At 47.3% G+C, this 18,289-nt stretch overlaps 1 long non-coding RNA gene across 1 annotated transcript in view; it reads right to left on the bottom strand.

Moving 5' to 3' along the window:
• Positions 1–18,289, bottom strand: part of LOC142490038 (uncharacterized) — a 20,397-nt gene extending 2,108 nt beyond the window's left edge. The window contains exons 1-2 of the long non-coding RNA XR_012799981.1: positions 17,924–18,289; positions 8,935–9,129 (exon numbers count right to left, since the gene is read on the bottom strand). This is a non-coding gene — a long non-coding RNA (uncharacterized LOC142490038). The remainder of the gene's footprint in view (positions 1–8,934; positions 9,130–17,923) is intronic.

The raw sequence follows: 18,289 nt of genomic DNA, 5'->3' as shown, positions 1-18,289 counted from the left end.
TAAAAATGGTTTTTGAGGCAAAAAGTGACTGTGTGCTCATTTGCATGTCATTTCCCAGAATCCCTTGCTGCAGTGGAAGTGCTGTATGCTGGGTGATAATGGGGAAAGGCGGGGTTGCAGACCTGCCCAAGACATGCAGATGAGCATACAGTTGTATTTGCATATTTGCTTTCCTGTGGAGGGTTTTTGTCACTTTTTTTACTCACCATAACTTAACTCAGTATTATGGTATGTATGTATGTATGTATGTATGTATGTATGTATGTATGTATGTATGTATGTATGTATGTATGTATGTATGTATGTATGTATGTATGTATGTATGTATGTATGTACTCTTTTTCGTTGCAGATTGCCTTTCTTTATTTTTTACATAATATTATTGTTCTTTCACGTGTGTGTCCTGTCGCCTCTGCAAACATGTCAGCTGCTTTTGCGCATGCCCGGGGAGGAAGGTGCTACCGGCTTCTGCGTGGGGAGGAAGGTGCTACCGGCTTCTGCGCATGCGTGGGGAGGAAGGTGCTACTGGCTTCTGCGCATGCGCAGGGAGACGTCACTTTTGTTACAGACATACAGTACCTCACCGGGAAACAAAATTTTTCAGGGTGCCAGCAAAGAAGTTTCACTTCAACAAGGGTTTACATAGGCAACATAAATAGCTGATACAACATGTTGATTACCAGAAAGGGGTAGGCTGCAGCTCAAATGAATACTCAAGAGGGAATTGGTTAAATACCTGGAGTTCCTGTAACTATTTACATTTCACATTTCAATTTAGTCTGTACTGTGGCTATGTAGCAGGATGTATGAGAGAGGAGAGGTGTGTTCATGTCAGATGTACAAAAAAAGGAAAACAGTGCGCTACTACTTGTGACTATTAGGGTATAACATATAAACACGTGATGAATTTTAAATCCCACATACACCAGATAATGTGCAAATGACACAAAATAAATCTAAGTACAGCAAAATAAACGTGTACAGGACCTTAGTAGGTGAACGCAGAGTGTCTGCAGCTGTAGAAATAGGGTACACACTGTCACGAGAGCTTGCGACAGGCTGTAATTTACACCAAAACTATATATAAATATATATATACCTGGGTTTGAACTGGGACGAGACTTAAGATATAATAAAGTGATTTATTCCTTGATAAAGGTGTACACAACAGATTATACAATAACAGGCAAAATATAGACACTTACGTAAAGATTATGGCAAGAAAGCCAGCAGGATCACAGCCTGCCACTTCTTCCATATTTGAGTTGACATCACAGCAAAACAGGCAGGTCACATGCATGCATGAAGATCATTTGCATGAAGAACAATGAACAGCATGAACAACATGAACAACATGGGTAAAGGGTGGCTTGACTTATATATCATTTTAACCCTGGTACCCCAGTTTACGGCTCCGTGCCGTCTAGTAAAATCCTCTTGAAGCTTTTGAAGCTAGGTGGTCAGTGTGAAAAGTTCCACTTCCTCTGGTTAATTCCTTTTGTCCGTTGGGCCAAGCATAAGCAATTAGCCACTTAGTCTTTGATGATCAGGTTTGTAAATTCTAGCCTTTCCCTGCTCATCACAACAGGGGTTCCTCAGACTCAACCAAAATTTCATATTTACTGCAAATCATTGCATAACTTCCGTTCCGTAATACACACAGTCCGGTGAGATATATTAATACGGCCGGTGGCACCTGACGCTCGCAGGAAGACCAAAAATTACATTGTAATATGAACATTAATAGAGATATTAATATCTGGCATTTAGCAGCAGGTACCTATACATGGTTTAGTCTCCCCAAGATCGGCTTACTCCCGCCAATACACTTATGTAATTCTTAGCCGGTTCAGCCAAGGACATCTCATAGTATTCTTATATTTAATAAAGTTACTCACTTTTGATATCCTGTTGGGGGTAGCCCCACCCTGGCCCCATCAATAAAACCTTTTGAAGTCGGCTTGTAACTTTTCGCATAACCAATTAGGTCAGTTACCTATTGATCAGGGCGATGTATCACACCTCTCTGTTGATATACACTTCCAGTGAATAGACTCAGATGAGGCACCATTTGGCTCCTCATGCATTACAAAGACAGGCATTCTGCCTGTACATTAGCACACCATTAGCATTCTGCCTGTGTATTCCAAAAACTGCAAAAAGTCACTTTATCAAAAATATATGCCCCTCTTATGACAAAGTTATATTTTTAATATGTGTGTACTTGGGGGGTGACCCGGAGGCTGTACCCCAAGGCTCAGGGTCCTGGCTTACTCCGTTACCAAAATACCAGTTTTCAGGTGACTGTTTATTCAGCACTGCCTTTTGTCACCAACCTGGGTTTAAATCCCAGGACAAAATCAACTGCAGGGCAGTTTTAAAACACAGAGAACCAATATTTAGGCAAAAGCTTGCATTCCCCCATCTGCATCTATCATGTGGGGTTCTAAAACCTTCTCTTTTCACATTCAACTTCAATTAACCCTTTGAAGTCCAGATTTCCTTAAAGGACATAATACAGTGGGATTTTCTTAAACTGTAGCTCATTAACCCCTTAAGTCCCAGTGGGTGGGTTATGCAGACCCTGATCCAGCAACAACATCATTTACACAGGGGAATAAGCATTTTCATGTTATTTAGCAAGGGTTAAGTCACAGTTCTGGGCCTCAGCCCAGTTAACCCCTTGTCTCCCTGGCGAGGTTAGAGGGGGGGCCCTTGGGGGGTAACCCCGTTAATCCCGGGCCAAACCCTCACTATCGTCACACCTCCCCGGCTCAATGGGGCCCTGGTGCCCCAGTCGCCTCCCCCGGGCACTGGGGTACCACTGGCGCCCTTGACGCCCTCAATACGTCCTGAGGGATTGGCCTGGCAAAATTGTCCTCCGGCATTGACCAGTACACCGTGGATGGTAAAGTCCAGATCCTGCAACGCCGGGCATTCTCCTTGGCCTCCCTCTGCCCCCCACCCAGTGCCTTGGGAACCAAGTCCATGGTGAAAGGGGCTCCTGTGCAGTCCAGGCTGCACACTGCCCAGAGACTGGCATGTCTCTGCATCTGCAGGAGACCAGCTATCCAGCACAGACCGTCGCTTCCCTGTCAACCAAGTCTGGGAAAGGGTTATGTCACCAGTCTGTAGGGACCCTACCTGCCCTGGCTCTGTGCCCACCCGTAGCTGCTCCGCGATGCTCCTGACTCTCCTCCCTGGCTGCCTATCTACCCACAGCCCCTCCTTTGGGAACCCAGGGAGTTCTGTCAGAGGGGTCACTCCTGGCCAGTCAGAACAAGGGACCTTCGGCCTACCTAGCCCATCCCTAGCTTCTGCCAGCTGCCTAACACCCCACTGACCTCCTATCTCCCCCTGCTCCACGGTGCCTCCCTGCCTAGCCTCCCCTAGGCCCAGCACCTCAGCCTGCTGCTTACCTCCCTGCAGCCCACCTGCACTCCTCTCCTCCCTGGGCAATCCTAACCCAGACCCTGGAACTACCTGAGTGCACCTACCTCCCTGACCTTGTCTCCCCCTTACCAGGGATGAGCTCAGGGGCATCTCTCCAGATGCAACCGCCTTAGCGCTCGGCTGGCAGGTATCCCTGGGGTGGCACAAGCCTGCCACTGCCCCGGATACCCCCAGCCCATAGCTAGGCTGCAACAGGGGGTTGCTGATCTGAGAAACCCCCTGGGGCTCTGCCAGGGTAACGGGAAACTCTAGCTGCAATACCTGATGCTTTCCCTCCCTGGCTACCACTAGCCCTCCTTCTCTCACTGAGATCTGCTGCTGGCTACCTACCTGCAGCCTCCCCTCACTCCGCTTCTCCCTAGCTAATCCTAGCCTGGACCCTAGGGACACCTGAGTGAGGCCATCTCCCTGACACTGTCTCCCCATTACCGGGGATGAGCCCAGGGGCATCTCTCCAGATGCAACCGCCTTAGCTCTTGGCTGGAAGGTAATCTGGGGGTGGTCTAACTGTGCCACAACCCCTGGTACCTCCAGCCCATAGCAAGGCTGCAACAGTGGGGCTCTTAACTGAGAGTCCCCTTGCTGCCCCGCCAGGGTAATGGGGAAATCTGGCTGGCTCACTTGCTGCCTTCCCTCCCCGGTTCCCACTGGCCCACCCAACCCTCTCCCAGGCAATCCTACCCTAGAGCTGGGTGCTAACGGGGTGAGCCCCTCTCCCTGAAGCTGTGCCCCCATTACCGGAGGTGAGCTCAGGGTTGCTGGTGCAGATGCACCCACCTTAGCTCCTGGCTGGCAGGTAATCTGGGGGTGGTCTAACTGTGCCACAACCCCTGGTACCTCCAGCCCATAGCAAGGCTGCAACAGTGGGACTCTTAACTGAGGGTCCCCTTGCTGCCCCGCCAAGGTAATGGGGAATCCTGACTGCCCTACCAGCTGCCCTTCCTTCCCCTCCCCTGGTGCCCCTATCTCCTGCCACCCCCCAGTCACCCCTAGAGTGAAACAACAGGGTACAGTCATAGGGAAACATAAGTCAGAGTCAGTCTGCGACTTGGTCTGGCTTACCTTGCTGGTCCCCGCAGAGACCGCCGCCTTCGTTGGTCCCAATTGCAGGGGGACTGGAGCGGCCGCCGCCGGCCCCATCTGGGCTGGGCAGCGCCGGGCCGCTGCCGCAACAGCGCCCGGGTTGGGTACAGGTAAAATGGTGCAGGACAAGGGTCCCAGGTCTTTGTGGAGGAACTCAGCTCCATGCAAACTTGGTAAAATAACCCCCTCCCGCAACCCCTGTCCCTCCCCCCGAATAAAACTGCCGCCGGCAGGATGCCGGAGTGGCGGCGTCTTCTCTGCCGCCGCCGCTGGTTCTCCGCCGGGATCAGGTGGATGGCCGCTGCTCTCCGCCACTGTTGCTGATGCAGCCCGTCCAGGTTCTCCAGGAGACGTCCCGAGGAGGGTTGTCGCCCCGGCTGGGCGGGAGCCATCAGAGGATGCCGCTAACTGGGTCATCTTTTCCGCAGCTCGTGAGCGTTGGCCCTGAGGGGCTTCTTCGCCTGACCGCGCACGGTCAGGGCACTGGGCATTATTGTGGCCCATTTGTTGGCAGTGCCGCAGCAACTGCCGGTGCTTCTCCGCCACCGTTGGACTAACCCCAGCAAGGGGCAACGGAGTCCAGAGCGGAGTTGCCTGAGCGCCGGGCTCATTCCAGAGCTCCTCCGCCGCCGGTGGACTAACCCCAGCAAGGGGCAACGGAGTCCAGAGCGGAGTTGCCTGAGCGCCGGGCTCTGGGAGGGGATAAGTGGGTCGGATCATCGCCAGCTTCAGCTGCTCGAGCCGCTCTGCTGGGGACATCTCTCCGTGTGCAAACATCAGGGCCAGCAATTCTGGGTAAAATGGACTGGCCGCCGCAACGGCCAATACCTCTCCTGGTGCAAGACCACCCGCTCCCTCCACATGTCTGATGGTTACAGCAGCTGCAGATCTTTGCTCAGCCTGCCGGGTTTCATGCTCACCCATTGCTGTCTCTCTCTCAGCCTTGCTGGCTGCTGCTCCCCGCGCCGACTTGATGCACTCCTCCGGTCTCAGTGCCCGGCTCCAGTCAGACGGATGGCCGGCACTTTGGTTCTGGAGGCAATGCTTCTCACAAGTAGGGGAACAGTGAGGAGGTGCCATATCTTGTGTTATATGTTGTACACTGTGTGTTCAATATCTTTAGTCCCAGGAACTTGCAATTACCATCAAGTTCCCACTGGATCACAGTAACCCGCAGAATACTGTAATCCAGGTCCAGTTCGATCCCACCGCTGCCACCAGTTAATTACAAGCCTGTCACGAGAGCTTGCGACAGGCTGTAATTGTACACCAAAACTATATATAAATATATATACCTGGGTTTGAACTGGGACGAGACTTAAGATATAATAAAGTGATTTATTCCTTGATAAAGGTGAACACAACAGATTATACAATAACAGGCAAAATATAGACACTTACGTAAAGATTATGGCAAGAAAGCCAGCAGGATCACAGCCTGCCACTTCTTCCATATTTGAGTTGACATCACAGCAAAACAGGCAGGTCACATGCATGCATGAAGATCATTTGCATGAAGAACAATGAACAGCATGAACAACATGAACAACATGGGTAAAGGGTGGCTTGACTTATATATCATTTTAACCCTGGTACCCCAGTTTACGGCTCCGTGCCGTCTAGTAAAATCCTCTTGAAGCTTTTGAAGCTAGGTGGTCAGTGTGAAAAGTTCCACTTCCTCTGGTTAATTCCTTTTGTCCGTTGGGCCAAGCATAAGCAATTAGCCACTTAGTCTTTGATGATCAGGTTTGTAAATTCTAGCCTTTCCCTGCTCATCACAACAGGGGTTCCTCAGACTCAACCAAAATTTCATATTTACTGCAAATCATTGCATAACTTCCGTTCCGTAATACACACAGTCCGGTGAGATATATTAATACGGCCGGTGGCACCTGACGCTCGCAGGAAGACCAAAAATTACATTGTAATATGAACATTAATAGAGATATTAATATCTGGCATTTAGCAGCAGGTACCTATACATGGTTTAGTCTCCCCAAGATCGGCTTACTCCCGCCAATACACTTATGTAATTCTTAGCCGGTTCAGCCAAGGACATCTCATAGTATTCTTATATTTAATAAAGTTACTCACTTTTGATATCCTGTTGGGGGTAGCCCCACCCTGGCCCCATCAATAAAACCTTTTGAAGTCGGCTTGTAACTTTTCGCATAACCAATTAGGTCAGTTACCTATTGATCAGGGCGATGTATCACACCTCTCTGTTGATATACACTTCCAGTGAATAGACTCAGATGAGGCACCATTTGGCTCCTCATGCATTACAAAGACAGGCATTCTGCCTGTACATTAGCACACCATTAGCATTCTGCCTGTGTATTCCAAAAACTGCAAAAAGTCACTTTATCAAAAATATATGTCCCTCTTATGACAAAGTTATATTTTTAATATGTGTGTACTTGGGGGGTGACCCGGAGGCTGTACCCCAAGGCTCAGGGTCCTGGCTTACTCCGTTACCAAAATACCAGTTTTCAGGTGACTGTTTATTCAGCATTGCCTTTTGTCACCAACCTGGGTTTAAATCCCAGGACAAAATCAACTGCAGGGCAGTTTTAAAACACAGAGAACCAATATTTAGGCAAAAGCTTGCATTCCCCCATCTGCATCTATCATGTGGGGTTCTAAAACCTTCTCTTTTCACATTCAACTTCAATTAACCCTTTGAAGTCCAGATTTCCTTAAAGGACATAATACAGTGGTATTTTCTTAAACTGTAGCTCATTAACCCCTTAAGTCCCAGTGGGTGGGTTATGCAGACCCTGATCCAGCAACAACATCATTTACACAGGGGAATAAGCATTTTCATGTTATTTAGCAAGGGTTAAGTCACAGTTCTGGGCCTCAGCCCAGTTAACCCCTTGTCTCCCTGGCGAGGTTAGAGGGGGGGCCCTTGGGGGGTAACCCCGTTAATCCCGGGCCAAACCCTCACTATCGTCACACACACACACACACACACACACACACACACACACACACACACACACACACACACACACACACACACACACACACACACACACACACACACACACACACTAGAAGAGAAAAAATACAACAAAAAAACGCACAACGCTCCGTGTATTATCCTTAGTATAAAAATATATATCAATAATAGGTAATCTGTATATATCAGATAAAATCTTTAAAGAATGTAATGTAAGGCGCATGCGCGACGGCAGGACGAATGGAGGCTTCATTACAGAGCTCCGCTTCCACCGGCGCAAATAAATAAATTGCAGCAGAGACGCGTTCACAGCATAATAACTTTTAGTACAATACTCCTGAACAATCGGAGATGGCTTCGAGCCGCACATCTCGGCACAAAAGTCAGCCGGTGTCTACCTACTTCAAGAAGAAAGCAGTGGCCCCAATAGACAAACCTGAGATCCCAGCGCAACCCGCCAATATGGACCCAGACACAGACTCCCCCGCTGATGAAGCTGGGGATGAAGAAGTGGTCAGGCGCAAAGACCTCAAAGAGTCTTGCGCACAGATGAAGAAGTTCTTCAGAACTGAACTGTGGCCACTTAGAAAAGATGTCGATGCACTGGGAGAACGGCCAGACTCTTTAGAAACCAAAACGGATGATACCCTGGATGCGCTAACCCACACACAAAATGAAGTAGCTAGCCTGCAGGACAAAATCAGAGCCCTAGAAGAAAAAGCAGAGGACTCCGAAAATCGAGACAGAAGATGCAATATACGCATGAGGGGGGTCCCTGAAACTGTCTCCGATCCAGAGGAATTTACTTCAAGATGGTTGGAGCACCTTTTCCCCGACAAAACGGATAGAGAGCTCTTACTGGACAGATGTCATAGAGCTCATAGGGGGAGACCACAAAAAGGTGACCCCCCCAGAGATATAGTGATACGTCTACATCACTATCGTACGAAAGAAGAAATCTGCAGGATTGCCAGAAACGCCAAAACCTTGGAATTGGACAAAATCAACTTTCAAATCTATCAGGATTTAGCCCCAGCCACCCTCATGCGGAGAAGAGCCTTCGCCCCAGTCACAAAGATGCTCAGAGACCAAAGCATCCGATACCGCTGGCTATTTCCCTGTGCACTACTAGTGCTGAAAAATGGGGTGGCTCACACATTGCGGAGACCAGAGGAGGGCGAAGGTTTCCTCGCTAAACTAGGAATCACGGAGATCCCCTCAAGCCCCCCTCACATGGCTACGGACACCGCAAACGCTCCTGAGTCCACCTGGAGTAGAGTGGGGGCGGCGAGGTCTCCCCCAGTGGCGTCGGGCTCCATCTGAGACCCTCTTCAAAGTACCCGTTCTAGCCTGACCCCAGGAACGATCAACAGCCCCGCTGAAGCTCGCGGACCCATTAAGACATCCCAGCACCCCCCAGGCACAATACTTACCTTATGCTGCCGACACAAGAGACAAGGCCCGGAGCAGGTCCACTCGTGACTTTGGCAAGGCGGCCATCTTCCCCTGTTCCTTCTCTCCCGGGCTTGGCGGATGTAGGAAGCCACGGGATTGGGGGTAGCCGAGCCAATCAGCGGTGTCACCTCATCACTCAGGACCCCGTTTTAGACGACCAGGGCACTGCCTGTCTGGATGGAAGGAGGAAGCGATTGCCACCAGTTATATCAGTGGCGGAGGAGCACGAAGCCCAAGTGGAACACATGCAGCATTCTTATTTTTATATTATTAAAAATTAATAAAATGGAGCGTTCGGGGCACGGGAGGATCAGAGGGGGGAGGTGAAGGGGGGGAGAGGAGCAGGGGGGGGGGGCAACGAGCTATTATACTGTACACTAAATACAGCATCTATAGTTCTATGCAGAAATCCTCGGTATTAGTTAATCCTGTAATGGGATATATAACACAACGATAATGCAGGGTATTATTATTGTTAAGTTTATTATTAATATTATTAGCGTTAGTTACTCACACACATAAAACCGAGAGTTTCCAATATACCTATATACACTATATACACTATCAATAATAATCAATAAACATCTGTCTTGATTAGAATCATTATCAAAATCACTCTAGATCAGACTATTTAGAAGAAGGTACCAATATTCACTATTGAGAGAGTAGAGGATTAGAATCATATGCATATAGAACTTACCTAATGTTTTGGGGGAGATACATTTATTTTACATTAATTCACCACATTAACACATTATTAAGAGGGAGGACATTTTGGGGTCGGGGAGATTCAATACTGTCAACACAAAATTAGGATAAGTGTGGTTAGAGTTATTGTTATGGTTGGTAGGGTTGTTATTATTATTGTTGATACTGTTAATGTTGTTACTGATGATATCAGTGCCGCCGAGAAGGGTGGTACTGATAGTGTTTAACACAATATAGGTAGCATTCGGCAGCAAAAGTTACACAGTCTGCTGCGATTTTATACTAAGTTAGCTAATAGTGATGCGCCGGTGGAAATTCCCACGGCGCCGAGCATGCGTGCTACGGTATGGTCCCCAGCGTTTCGGGACCGCACTCAAGTCCCAGGGAGGTCAGTCCCTATTAAGGGGGATGGGCTCAGATACACAAGAGAGCCGACTGACCTACCCTCTGGGCGCAAGAGCGGAACTCGGGGGCTCCCGAGGCGAGCTCTTGATTTTTTTTGCATTTCTCGTTACATTTTTACCCTTTTATGTTTTAACCTTGGTATTTTATTTTGCTCCTCCTGTGGCTCTCCCTGTTATGTTTGCCTTTCCCTGCCTCCCCTCCCATCCCCACCCCTAGAATGCGGGGGAACCGTCCTTGGCGAGGTAAGATTATTACTGGAGACAAAAAAGAAGCTGAATTACTACAAGGCCCTAAATATTTCAAGATAGGTGAGTACACAGATAACAATGCGATACACATTTCAAGGTGTAAAATATGGCATTAACATTACTTTCTCATAATGTCAAGGGCTTTAACAGCCCAATCAAAAGAAAGATAGCCTTTTCAGATTACAGAAGAAAGCGAGCAGATATATTACTGCTACAAGAGACCCACTTTAGCAACAATAGCTCACCCAAATTCCTAGACAGGGGCTTCTCCCAGTTATTCACGTCTTCAGCTTCGGTGAAGAAACGCGGGGTGGCCATCCTATTTAGTAATAACGTTCCATTCGTAGCTCAAACAGTTAAAAAAGACATAGATGGTCGATTTCTCATACTAGTGGGTACAATCCACGAACAATGTATCACACTGGCCTCCCTTTATGCCCCTTGCACACAGAACGCAGCTTTCTTTAGTAAATTTTTTCAGACTTTAGACTCAATGGCAAAAGGTTGCGTCATACTTGCAGGGGATTTTAATATGGTGATGCACCCGGGACTACACAGATCAGGAAGGGGAGGCTCAGCCAATAAAAAAGCACGGACTTCTCTGTTTAGAGGCCTTAGGGACAACCATTTGGCGGATATATGGCGAGAACTACATCCGACAGATAGAGATTATACATTCTTTTCCCACCCACATAATACATACAGCAGAATCGATTATTTCTTCGTCTCGTGTCGACTGGTTCCTATGGTCTCCCATACGGCGATCCACGATATTTCGTGGTCTGACCATGCACCAATCGAGCTAAGGTGCAAAGATATCCGGCTCGGTAGGCTGGGGGCGAACTGGAAACTCAATGAGGCAGTCCTCAAGATACCTGAAACTTGTGCGATAATTGGTAACGAAATAGATCATTTTTTTCAAATAAACGCAGGCTCTGTGGAATCCCACTTGGTACTTTGGGAGGCTCACAAAGCGACGCTAAGAGGTATAATAATCAGCATTACAGCAAAGCGAAAAAGGGAGAGAGATTCCAAAATCACCGCATTACAAACCAAATTGCATTCCCTGACATCTAAACACAAAACCAATCCAGACATACAATTACTACAGGAAGTAAAAGACACCAAAATTGAATTGAATATGTTGCTGATCTCCAAGGCGGATAACTCACTGAGTTGGTCTAAGAGGAAGTTTTACGAAAAGGCTAACAGGCCGGATACGATGCTAGCCCGTGCATTGAAAGACAGGCAATCTAAGTTTAATATCCAAGCTATACGCTTAAAATCCGGAATTAGTACGGCCAACCCTCAGAAGATAGTAGAAGAATTCTATAGTTCTTTATACGATGGGGAAAAAGTGGCACATAATAATAAAACAAGCAAGGCTCTAAGAGATTTCTTAGCTAACTCGAAATTGGGGAGATTAACTGAGAGTGATAGAAGGAATCTGGGCGCCGACTTCACATTGGAAGAGGTGTCTCAGGCCATTAAAGAACTATAACCATCAAAAGCACCTGGCCCGGATGGATTCTCGGGGCTCTACTATAAGAAATTTGTTAAATCACTAGCCCGAAGGTTGCTCCACATGTTTAATGAGATTTTAGCAGGAGCTCCCATCCCCGGGGATATGCTGCGAGCGTCCATATCACTAATACATAAACCTGGCAAGGATCCGCTGGACTGCAAAAGTTACAGGCTAATCTCCCTAATTAATACGGATATAAAGATCTATGCTAAATTGTTGGCCAACAGATTATGTCTAATCCTACCCAGACTTATACACCCAGATCAAGTCGGGTTTATTAAAGGGAGACAAGCAGCAGATAACACCCAACGAATCATAGATCTGGTAGAATTGGCTAACACACATAATACCCAAAGTATGTTGTTAAGTCTGGATGCTGAAAAGGCTTTTGATAGGATAGTCTGGCATTATCTGAAGGAGACTCTCGCGGCATTTGGCTTCGGGGATCAGATGAGTGGGGCGATTATGTCGCTATACTCAAACCCTACAGCTAGGGTCATACATCAGGGCTTCTCCTCACTCCCATTCCAAATTAAAAGTGGCACTCGGCAGGGATGCCCGCTATCTCCTCTCCTGTTTGCCCTATGTATCGAACCACTAGCTGCAAGAATACGAGACAACCCGGATATCTCAGGGTTAAACGCGTACTCACAATCACACAAGGCGGCCCTGTATGCAGACGATATCCTCTTAATCATTACAAAACCCCTCACCTCATTACCCAATCTATTTGATCTCCTGAACAGATTCTCAAAGATATCTGGATTCAAAATTAATCAATCCAAATCGGAAGCACTCAATATTAACCTCCCTAGTCATATGGAAAAACTATTAAAATTGAATTTCGAATTTAACTGGCAACAGAAATACATAAAGTACCTAGGGATCCACATCACCAGAGATGTCAACCACATCTATAGTGCAAATTATCCCAACCTAATTCGGACACTAAAAAAAGACCTATACAGATGGTCCTCTAAGAGAATATCTTGGATCGGCAGGATACATAGCGTCAAGATGAACCTGCTCCCCCGTATCCTATACCTCTTCCACACTCCCTGTGCCACTTAAAATAAAGGATATACTCTCACTCCAAACTGAAATGTTCAAATTTATCTGGGGAAGGAAAAAAACGAGAGTGAATCGCTTAAATATGAAAAGACCTGTTACTGCTGGTGGCTTAGCGGTACCCTGCCTGTTAACATACTATAAAGCGGCTCAATTAAGTCAAATTGTTCAATGGCACTCTAACCCTCAATTGAAAAGATGGGTGGAGCTGGAAAATGCTGCATGCTTCCCAATGGAGCTTGGCAGCCTGATTTGGTTACCCAAAATAGCAAATAAACGTAAGGAAACACCGCTCACCTCAATGATCAACTCTATATCGGTTTGGGAGGCGACTAAAATGAAGAATTCCCTTACATCAGGGCTCTCTCTGATGTCCCCCATTTGGAGCAATCCGGAGTTCGCACCCGGCCTGGTGGGAGGTAATATCTCGATTTGGAAACAAAAAGGATACAAACGAGTAAAAGACCTGGAGGGTTATAATCAGAAGATTAAAACATTTGATCATATCAGATTAGAAAAAGATATGCCTCACTCAGAATTTTTTAAATACCTCCAGCTTAGAGCATTTTTTTAACAAATTCGCCCCATACCCCCCTATGACGAAATTTGAAAAGCTCTGTCTGGCTGAAACAGACACTAAGGGATTTATATCAACGATATCCGGAGAGGTGGCCGATTCTGCAGCCCTAGGGCAACAAATCCCTTCATACAGAACCAGATGGGAAGCAGATTTAGGGGAGACTCTGGAAGATGAGGAGTGGAGCGCCATTTACCTGGCCTCCGCAAAAAGCTCCATCTGTACCACACTAAAGGAGAACGCATATAAGGTCCTTATGAGGTGGTACCTCACCCCACTAAAATGATCTAAATATATGCCTGGATCCTCCCCACTGTGCCCTAAGCAGTGTGGGGGATCAGCAGATCTGTTGCACATGCTGTGGTCTTGCCCACGGATATCCCCTACAATATATGGGATGAAATTAGAAATTGGATTCGGAGGATTTTTGACCTCGCTATTCCCCCTGACCCGTGGCTGTTCCTCCTGAACAGACCTTTACCGGGCTTATCAAAGGCAAGCACTAAACTAATTGCACATTTTGCACTTGCAACGCGGTGCGAGATCGCAGCATTGTGGAAACGTCCCGATATCCCAAATATCCCAAATATTCGGAATCGCATGTGGTTTATTTGCCAGATGGAAAAGTTAACGAGTTTAGTGAACGAAACTGGCGACAATTTCCTAAAAGTCTGGACGCTATGGTTGGCACAGACAGATATCCCCGGGGTCGAGAGTGCCACAATTTGGCATTAATAATACGAGGTGCGTTCTCCTTTGGGAGGGGCGGCTAGCACAGCCACACAGCTAAACAGGCAGACAGAGACATTGAACAATAGTGCTTTAAGACCAGGATGGGCTGACTTACCTGGGCCATTGGACTCGGCCGGGGACGGTGCCTTCCCACCCCCCCTCCCTGCTCCTAACCCCCTCCCCCCCACCCCTCCCTTCTCCTCTATCCCTCCCCCCCTTTTTTTTTTCTCCCCCTATGAGTTGGTTCATTTTATCATTTTATCATTTTACCCTTATCCGTACGACCGTGTAGGGACCGAAAAGTCGTACGATCCCATTGCAATCAAAATAATGTACAGATGATACACATTTGTGAATTTATGTATTAATGCTTGTAATTCAAACTCAAATCCTGTATTGTATACTGTGCATGCATCTTTCAATAAAATACAAGTTATAAAAAATAAATAATGTAATGTAACATTACATGTAACCAGCGCTGCAACAGGTCTGGTCAGGGGAGGCATGTCATCGGTCACACATTGGGGGTCTTCCAGAGATGTCCCTCTATCCCAGGTAGGTGGCTCCACCCCAGGGGGCACGAGATGTCCTACTCTGGATGGTGTATAATCCAGAAATGTCCCAAAATGCAGATACAGACAGTCCAGCCCCTAGAACTCTGTTCTCCTCCTGAACTTTTGTAACAGACCGTTCTACGTAGATCTTAACAAACCACCTAAAAGGCGTCACTCCCAGCGTGAGCCGGTGCTGTGTGCGTATTGCAAAGCGCATTCGCAGCGGAGGTAAACACGGACACGGTACACAGAAAGACTTTCAGAGAAAGAGCCCCTCCTGCGCCCGTCGCGGGAGGTGACGGCACTGAACCAGTGACAGAGCGTGAGTGTCTCAACCAGAGACCGACACCAGACCGCAGGCAAACAGCAGATATTACCGGAGCAAAGTGCTGGAGGTACAGTAGATCAGTAAAAAAGCCAATAAATGTCCTACGCGTTTCGTAGCTCCACAGCGCCACTTCGCCAGGGAATAATATTTGCAGAGTGTACATCCAAACTAAATACCCATAGAGCTTCGCCGATTGGACGGACATAGGGGGCGTGTCCAACCAATCCGGAGAAAACTCATGGAAACAGCACATCTGCTAGCATAATTAAACTAAGACAGAAGTAAACGTACAATAAAATAAAAATACGTCGCAAAGCAACAATGAATGTGCTGAAAGAGAAGAAACAAGTATTACAATAAAGAACTTACTGTATATCCAAAAAAAGACATCAAAAAGGCTCTTCTAGTGTGTCCATGTCCGACTGTCAGTGTGCACATATGCTTCTTACCTTTTCCAACAGTTAGAGCAGGGGTGGCAAACTCCAGTCCTCAAGAGCCACCAACAGGTCAGGTTTTCATGATATCCCTGCTTTAGCACAGGTGGCTCAATCTTTGACTGAGCCACAGATTGAGACCCACCTGGGCTGAAGCAGGGATATCCTGAAAACCTGACCTGTTGGGGGCTCTTGATGACTGGAGTTACCCAGTCCGGAATAAGGTTGCGTCCCTTGTGCCACGGACCGTGCTCATGCTTGCGAGTGGTGACGTCACCAACTCTCCAAGCATGAGCGTTAGACTGTCCTGCAACTTTTCCGGTAAGCGTGAGCGGGGGGCATGGTCTAAACAGTGACTGGCGCTGGTTGGCTGAGGAGGTCATGTGACCCCCTCAGCACGCCTCAAAGTCAATTTAATTTGTCTCAGCCAGCGCACACGTACGCGCCGCGTGAGCGCGGCCGGACACTTAAATTGATTGTGCTGAACGCGCCAAGCGGCAGCATGGACGCAGCCTTAGAGGCAATGCCACTGATACATTATCCAGTATCAAATACCATAAACATAAGTGATCATCACGTTATAACAATCAGATCACTTCTACTCATAGTATTTCCTTCTTTTTTCCCCACCCTTAAAGCCAATAAACATTTATCCATGCACCATAAAGACGTTGTATAGAAACTATTAATTGATTCAACGGTCTACCTAGTACCAATATATAGTCATTACTACGGTGCATTGGGATATATACGCCTAGAAACAATAGAAGTGTAAAACATACTGTTTACACAAGATCCCAAACTTACTACACTCAGAGTCAATAGTCTATAATAGTCTGGGGAAACATATGTCCCATTGGGGGTGGGGGGATAGCAAATTATTCCCCTCCGAATGACACAATAGAGTAGGTATCTAAATATCAGACGCAAAATAACACAATTTTATTAAATGTAGATAACCGTGACATAAAAAAAAAAGTGTGTGTATTTATATATATATCTATATATATATATTTTAAAATCTTGGTTGTGTCTGGAGACCATTTGATTGGTCCGTCGGTCCGCCCGCCCTCCCACGACTCTCATTGGCTGGTGTCTCGCCCCTCCCGGATGGCCCGCCCCCCCACGGCTCTCATTGGCCGGTGCGCTCTAACCCAGGGATCCCCAAACCCCGGCCACACAGCTGCTGCCTGAGGTAAGGAAATGCTCCCTGGTGGTGGCGGTGCCGGCTGTTGTTGCCGCTACTGGGGGGGGGGGCTTAACTGAGCTCCGTTTTTGACCCCCCCAGCTCCGTTTTTGACCCCCCCCAGCTCCGTTTTTGACCCCCCACCAGCTCTGTTTTTGACCCCCCCCAGCTCTGTTTTTGACCCCCCCAGCTCTGTTTTTGACCCCCCCAGCTGTTTTTGACCCCCCCGACACACACACTGACACACTGACACACTGACACACTGACACACACAGGGACAGACACACTGCCTTCCCCCCCCACACCTGCCTTTCTCCCCTCCCCCCCGCTTCCCCCCTCCCCCCCCCCAAACCCTGCCTTCACCCCCCCCCCCCTGGCCCCTGCCTTTCCCCCCCCCCCTGGCCCCCTGCCTTCCCCCCCACCTTCCCCCCCCTGGCCCCTGCCTCCCCCCCCCTGCCTTCCCCCCCGCCTTATTAAGTGTAGTATGAGTTTCAGATAGGTACTATGATGCAGTTGGGTTGTTGATACTCAATGTTGGTGCTAATGATGCATACAGGTTCAGGTCTATTAATTAGTGACCTGTAAATGCTAGCAACCGCTAATAGTATTGTTGGTTATCATAGGAGGAAAAAAAATCACCAATTCTAGGCATAAATTATAGCAATACTTTAGCTCACTACCAAATTCATGTGGTGTTCCTTCTAACTATCTAAGCTCCACAGTTGGTGTGTAAAATCTGAAAATATACAATGATGTATCAAACACACACATGAGATTTTACATGAGTAAAAAAAAATGTGGATACTACATTCATGTAGAGTAGACCTTACCTAATTAGCTAAGGAGCCGCCCTTTTTGGGGATTTTAACATTACTGTGTGTATATATTTTTATCTTCGTCGCTGTTATCTAAATTTAATACAATTTTGTTATTTTGCGTCTGATATTTAGATACCTACTCTAGTGTGTCATTCTGAGGGGAATAATTTGCTACCCCCCCCCCCCCCCTAGTGGGACATATGATTCCCCAGACTATTATAGACTATTGACTCTGAGTGCACTAAGTTTGGGATCTTGTGTACACAGTATGTTTTACACTTCTGTTACCATAAAGAAGTTTACATTTTAGGGACAGTAAGGTTTACAGTGATAATACACAACACTCAATGTATTCTAGCGTGGGAAGCATTAGTGTCATCTCACTTGTCAACAAAAGCGTGTGGCTCTGTAGGAAGGTCTGCAACCTGCAACCTGCAACCTGGAACCATTTTGTTTTGTTTTTATCTTTGACGGCAGAACCGTTGGCTGCCCTTTATTTATGGGAATTGTTTTAATTCCATATTTAAAATAAAAAAAAAACAATTATCAATATTTTGTAAAATAGTTTGATTTTCTGTGATGTCTTCCCCTGCCTCCTTTACTAATATATATGAAAACCCGTTAATAACGCTCCCCCTGTGACAGGGAGACTGATCTCGATCAGGCGGCGTCTCTATGGCAATCGGTTGTTCAACCATAGAGCTGCCCTGGGACTTCCGGGAACAAAGCGGCCAGTCATAGAGTCGCAGA

This window comes from Ascaphus truei, chromosome 3, assembly GCF_040206685.1.
Source record: "Ascaphus truei isolate aAscTru1 chromosome 3, aAscTru1.hap1, whole genome shotgun sequence".
Classification (NCBI taxonomy): Eukaryota; Metazoa; Chordata; class Amphibia; order Anura; family Ascaphidae; genus Ascaphus; species Ascaphus truei.
Note: the sequence above shows the minus strand (reverse complement) of the source record. Positions and strands in the feature narration are given on the sequence as shown.